Below are 7047 nucleotides of genomic sequence, written 5' to 3' on the forward strand. Positions count from 1 at the left end.
ACAGATCATGCTTTTTCCAAAAAAATTTTTTAATTTCCTACAACATCCTAAAATAATCAGGGAACATTGCTACACATCCCAATGGGAAAACTGATTATGTGCCTTTAGTGATCACAGGCTCTTTATTAAAAAAAGAATGCTTTGGCTGAAGCCTTCTCTTCCCTTCCCCTCTCATGCTCATAAATACTATTTGCAGAAAGCAAGCAAACACTACCAGTTCCTCCATGTGACAGCACAGAGCTAGCCAGAGGAACAGACTCCAAGCATCAATAAATAACAGTAGCTGTACACATTTCTGCTTCATTGCTCCCCTAACTCATCATGCAAGATGACTGAGTCATGTTATTTTAAAGTCAGCTGATACTCTAGCAACAATTAAATACATACATGAGATGTCCAGAATGCAAGAACAAGTGTTCCACAAAAGTAATAATGATATAAATAGGTTCAAATTACTGATAATACATACATACTCAGAAGTTCAAATAAAGGCTGAGTCTGGGTTTGGTTTCTTAACCAGTCTAGCTCTTCCTGGCCAGGGCCAGTCTTTTAATCTATGCAGACATCTTCCTGGCTGGACAGGATCTCCTTTCCATCTCTCTCTCTCTCATTTCCTCCCTATATTGATGGTGGCTGTTTACTTAGCACTTAACTTGTACACATGCCTCATCATTGCCCCACATTGCATCACAACATAGGTAAAATAATCCCTATTTTGTAATGAGGAAACTGAGGAAACTGGGACTATGCCAAGGGGCATAAGCAGCTGAGTTGGCACTTGAACCCACCTCTGAGGCCCCAACCCATACAACGGATGTGCCATACTTTATTTTCTCCTAGAGTTTCTTTTTCCTCCTATGCAATTACTCTCATTCTTCATAAAATAATGGCGCCATTCATTCACTGATCCTTTCAACTATCAAATGCCTAATATTCAAGTTAAACAACAGAAAGTGCTTAGCTCACTTCCCAGAAAGAAGACATTTCCTTTGAACCGGTTATTTTCCTGTCTATCCATTCCCAAGGCTTTTGGTTCCCACAAGCAGGTACCTGTCCAATCTACTATGATCTTCAGAGTCCATTGTTTTCATAGTTGCATAGTTTTCACTCCAAAATGGCATAAAAGTAGATGGTAACACTGATTTTAAGGGTTTCTATTTGAGAAAGTATGAACTAGAGCAGTTTGGTAGGATCAGGATGTCTCTAGGCTACATTACTCCAGCAATGATCTAGATGCCTCATATCCTCTGAAGAATTACCCTGGATTTATATTTGGATATGACTAATTATACCTCTCCAAGCACTACTGGATCTTAGACTCACACTCAGGAGAGAGATGGACAAAGCCCTCATTGTGAAATAAGTGAAGTGTAATACCCTGGCTGAAGTTATTGCAAAAAATAACATGGGTTGGGAAATCTACAAGGTAAACAACCTTGCTATTTCCTATTCATGCTGAAAAATGCTTTGGGTCACCAAGGTAAGGTATTAAAACTTATCTTAGTCCAAGCCAAAACAAACGAACAAACAAACAAAGGCTCATCAGAAAAATGAGAAGTAATTATCTAAACAAATAGAAGATACTCTATACCCTAATTTTGACATAAACAGGCCAAGCATTCTGGACTATAGGTGCCTGACATTTTGACTTAGTGTTCTTTAGTTCCTTATAAGCAACTGTCTGTTACTAACCAATGTTCCTGACAATTCTTTCTCAGGCACCAGCTTGGCATATGCCACAGTGCTTTCAGACAACTAGAGCAGTCAAAAGAAAGAGAAAAAAAGTTATTCAGGGGCAGTCCTAGGGTTTGAGCTTTCCTTTAATGCTAGACTACATCCTAGCTCTTTGGTGCTCTAGCTCTTACAGTTAAGAAACCTAGAGAATGACCTCAAAGTTCTCAGTGCATGCTAATTAGAAGATACCTGAATGTGTCCCCTCCATTGTCCAATCCAATGTTCTTCCCTCATGTTCTTCTGAATCTCTTGTGTGTTGAGTTGGAAGACATTAAAGCAGACTCTAATAACCATTTTTAATTCTTCACGTTGTTAGGACACAAATTTGTGCATCCAGCCACTAAGGACATTCTACAGATAACAGCTTATTCATTGTCTCCCAAATTTATTTGACCTTGAAAACTGGGTCACTAAGAAATTTTGGTTTCAGCTTCAATATGTAAACAGCTTGAGACTCATCACTCCCATCCTTACAACCAGAAAAACTGGGCAAACTGAAAAATGACTTTCTTGGGCCCATTATAGGAGTAGGGTTTCAGATCCAACCACCACCCCCAAATATTGAGAGACAGGAACATGCAGAATCACAGATGAGATCTGTTTATACAGAGAAGTGACTAGAACCATAAGCTAGTAGGGACACTTACATGGTAACTCTGATGAATTGCTGGGGGTGGAGTGTAGACTAGTGTGAGTGAGGAACTCCTGGAGGTTACTCTTCCTACTCCAGTCTTCTGACTTAAGGGGAAAAAAACATAATCAAAAGAGGTCAGGCTTCAAAGAAAATAGGGAATTCTGCAGTCAGAGAAAGGAATAAGGGATGGGGATTGGAGAATAATACCACACTTGTGAACAATAAGCCACTAGAACAATAATACACTGGAAACACAAATGCACTAAAAGACAGATTTAATAAAAAGATAGAACTCTCCCCTTATCCTACATAATACCACCACACCAATAGGGATCCAGTGTGAAAAACAGTGAATTACATCTAAAAGAACTGTGAGACAGATGGTCTCAAAGGAGGACTATTTAGGGATGTCCAATGTCAGGTTAGGGGAACAAAAACAAGTATATTAGAACCATGTTGAGCCTCTGGCACCTATAGCTACAGCAAGCATTAAATAAGGCCCAACTCTTAGATTAACATAAATCCTCATATTAAAATACTGTTTATATCAGTTCCTATTTCCAGTACAACATATCCATCTTTCAGCAAAAGTACAAAGTGTGACAAAAGGCATGAAAGACATAGTCTGAAGATATAAAGCTAGCATCAGAACAAGACTCAAATTAACACAGATGTTGGATTTTAAATAATATTTATATTTAATATGCTAAGGGCTCTCACAGAAAAAGTAAACAACATGCAAGAAGATATGGTTAATGTAAGCAGAGATATGGAATGTCTAAGAATCAGAAGTAAATACCATTAGTCAGAAATTCAAAGAAATCAAGAATGCCTTTCATGGAGTCATCAGTAGACTGGACATGACTGGGAAGAGAATCCAGGAGATTGAAGATATGTCCATAGAAACATTCCAAAGTGAAATAAAGAATGAAAACAAGAATGAAAAAACAGAACTTCCAAGAAATGTGGGATGATTTCAAAAGGTGTAACATATGTATAATGGGAATACCAGAAAGAGAAAACAGAGAAGAAATATTTGAAATAATAATAGCTGAAAACTTTCCCAACTTAATGACAGACCCAAAACTCAACAAACACCAAAATAAATAAAAACAAAAAAACAACTACAGCTAGACATGTCATATTCAAAGTGCAGAATACCAACCAAAGAAAATAATTTAAAGAAGCCAGAGAAAAACAACACATTACCTACAGAGGAACAAGAACAAAATTATAGCCAACTTCTTGTGAGAAATGATACAAGAAGAGAACGGAATGAAATATTAGAAATGTTGAAAGAAAAAGATGACCAACCTAGAATTCCATATCCAGCAAAAGTACCCTTCAAAAGTGAAGTAAAGACCTCAGACAAACAAAACCAGGGAAATTTATCACTATCCAGCATGCCCTGCAAGGGACAGGAATTTCTTCAGGCAGAAGGGAAATGACATAGATTAGAAACTTGGACCTATATAAAGAAAAGAAGGGCATTAGAGAATAAATGAAAATGAAATCTTTTATTTTTCTTAGTCTTAATTGATCTAAAAGATAACTTCTTGTTCGAAGTAATCACAGTAACAGTGTATTGGGTAATTATAACATACAGACAAGTGAAATGAATGGCAGCAACATTCTAAGGGTTGGAGGGACTGGGAATACAGTTATAAGTTACCTGTACTACACTTGAAGTGGCATGGTATTATTTGAAGCAGGCTTGAATTAGGTAAAAATGTACTGTATATTGAAAACTCTAAGGCAACCACTAAATTTTTTCAGCTTCGTTGAGGGATATAAAATATTTTTAAAAAGAGGAATAATTGGTATGCAAAGGGAAGAGATAAAATGGAATCATAAAATGCTCAAAGATAGAGGAAGGCAGAAAAGGAAGACAATAGACCAAATAAAACAAATAGGAGTTACAAACATGGTAGATGTTAATTCAAATATGTCAATTAAACTTTAAATGCAAAAAGCCAAATACACCTATTAAAAGACAGAGATTGTCAATATAGATTTAAGAACAAGATGTAATTATAAGCTGTCTATAAGAAACCTATTTTAAATATAAAGACCCAGAGATTAAAAATAAAGGGGTGGAGAAAAATATAGCATGCTAACATTAAGAAAAAAAAAGCTGTAGTAGTTATCATAACTTTAGACAAAGCACACTTCACAAGGAAGATTATCAGGAATAAAAAGAGATGGCATAACAAAAAGGGTCAGTTCTCCAAGAAGACATGAATACCCTAATGTGTATGTTCCTAACAACAGCATCAAAATACATGAACTTCTGGGCCACCATGGGACTAGGAGGGGACTCTGGGCTGGCCCCTTCTTGTGTGTCAGAGGCTTTCTTATCCTCACATGGAATGCCATTACTGACCCCTGAAGCCATGCCCCATGTGTCTTTCAACACTGGAAGTTGCATAGGCCTTTGGATCTGAACTTCAATCCGCTCCCCCACTCCCTTTTTTGCTGAACTTTGAAAAAATAGACTCTATTTATTTGATCACTCCTTAAAATCTTCAGTGAACTTCCCAAGAATTTTCAAAAGACCAAAAGTCTTAACATTCACCAAGCTTGGTATATTGATAGAATGGCCCCTGTAAATAAGTACTATGCCTATTGACCAAATGTTACACATGTGCTATTGTGATTAATAAGCCACAGATTCTCTTGAGCATTTCTAAATTTTCTCAATCAGTAGATGTTAATCTATACCACTGTGCCATGCCACCACTCAAGAACTAAAAGGTTTTCTCTTATATGCAATGAACATTAATTCATGCTAAATCCTCATACCATACTCTCTTTACCAGTAGTAAGCCAGAGCCATTCACACTGTCCTTTAACCACTCTTCTGGAATGCTGCTGCCTCCTCCACTACCTAAATCCTCGCCATCTGCTGGGGCCAGCTCCAGTCTCCTTTTCTTCTTGCCACCTCTCTACACTCTTTGTCTCTCTGATCATGCCCATCTTTGACCTCTGGTGGGAGCTGGAGTCTGGGCTGTTAGAAGGCAGGCATCACTTAATTTTCTTCTGACTACTCTAAACCAGCAGACAGGTTAAATATTTCAAGGTGCTGATAAGCAGAATTTCAAGTTAGCAGTTTTATTTGTTCAAAGTAAGTTTTCTGACCAAAGGGAAAAAAAGAGGATATCAGTATTAAAGGATCTGTGTAGCATATTCTGTTTCCTAGTAACTCAAAACCTGGTTGATTTTTTGTATAATGGTGGCCAAATTAAAGCTAGCAGATATTCTCATTTTATGTGATATTTATAAAGTCTGAGATACTTACCAAATTTATCAGTTTAGGTATTTGCTTGGTATGCAAATAAACATAGCAATTAGGAAACTGACAAAACTAGTCTCATACCCCATGGTGTGAATTTCCTTCTTCTCAGTTCACAATAAGAGTTATCCTCAACATAATAAGTGTTACCACAACAGATTTCTCCCACTCATTACTGGGGAATTTATGAACACTCACAGCATTTGGGTGGGTAGGGGGCAGTAGCGAGGAGAGGGGAGATACCTGGACTCCAATTAGATTTTCACTACTCACCAGTTGCTTGTCCTTCGGAAAGTTATTTCACATATCTGAATCACCTCCTGTAAAATGGGAATAACTAACCTTGTGTGAAGGCTAACAAGATAATACATGTAAGATACCTAACTTATAAAGAGCAAAATAAAGAAGCTTCTGTCTTTGGCTTTGGTTACCAACCTAAAGGACAAAAAAAGCACATGTCCTCATTCAGGCAGGAATTATCAAGTATATTATAATTTTCTAGAATACAATATTTTTATTTTGTCCTTCCTGGGATTTTCAGAATAGGGAGCCACAAGATATACGCCTTCATGAATCAGTGCAGTCAGGCAATGAGAAGCGACCAGCAAGTGAATTCCTTGGTATATATGTTGTATGTAAACTTATAATAATGAATTTTTTGTATATAACTCTTCTGACTTAGAAAAAAAGACTCTAATTTTAGCATGTGACAATAATTCATTTTCATTACCATGTTACTTTCCCTTTCAGTACACTGCACCGGGAATACAAACCTATCCTAGAATTTTGCTCTATTTGCCTTAACATAGCACCACATTTTCTCTGAATGAGACACAAGCCCAAAGCCCCATATAGGAAATCTTCCTAGTTTTACATTTTTGAGCCTCCCTGAACAGACTGTCCAATAAAGACAAGCCTCCCCTGTTCCCATCTTCCTTTACCAAATCGGGAATAATAGCACTTTTTTTCTTTTTAAAGAATTAGTTTGCATCACCATCGATTATCAAAATGCTATTACTGCATTTCTCATTTTGGATGCTTTTCCTTCCCATGTAAACTGGAAAAGCTCTATTAGTTCCAATTATAGGGGAAAAAAGTTAAGCCAGCAACTTGAGTGAGAATTAGAGAATTCAAAATTGTTGGTAAACAGTAGTCTGCAGTTTGAATTTAACTTACCTGTGATTCTTTTTATATATTTTTAAAAATCCATTCAATCTGTAGAGGTTAGAGTACACTTTAAGGAATCTCAAGGGAAAAGAAACATGATTACTAAGTGCCCTGCCTCCAACTCAGTAAAGAAATTCCAAAAACCTGGTTTTCATCTTGCTTTTATGACTTCATTTTATGACCTTTGTGAAGAATGTGAACACATTAGAAATAATAGGCA

This window comes from Manis javanica, chromosome 7, assembly GCF_040802235.1.
Source record: "Manis javanica isolate MJ-LG chromosome 7, MJ_LKY, whole genome shotgun sequence".
Taxonomy (NCBI): Eukaryota; Metazoa; Chordata; class Mammalia; order Pholidota; family Manidae; genus Manis; species Manis javanica.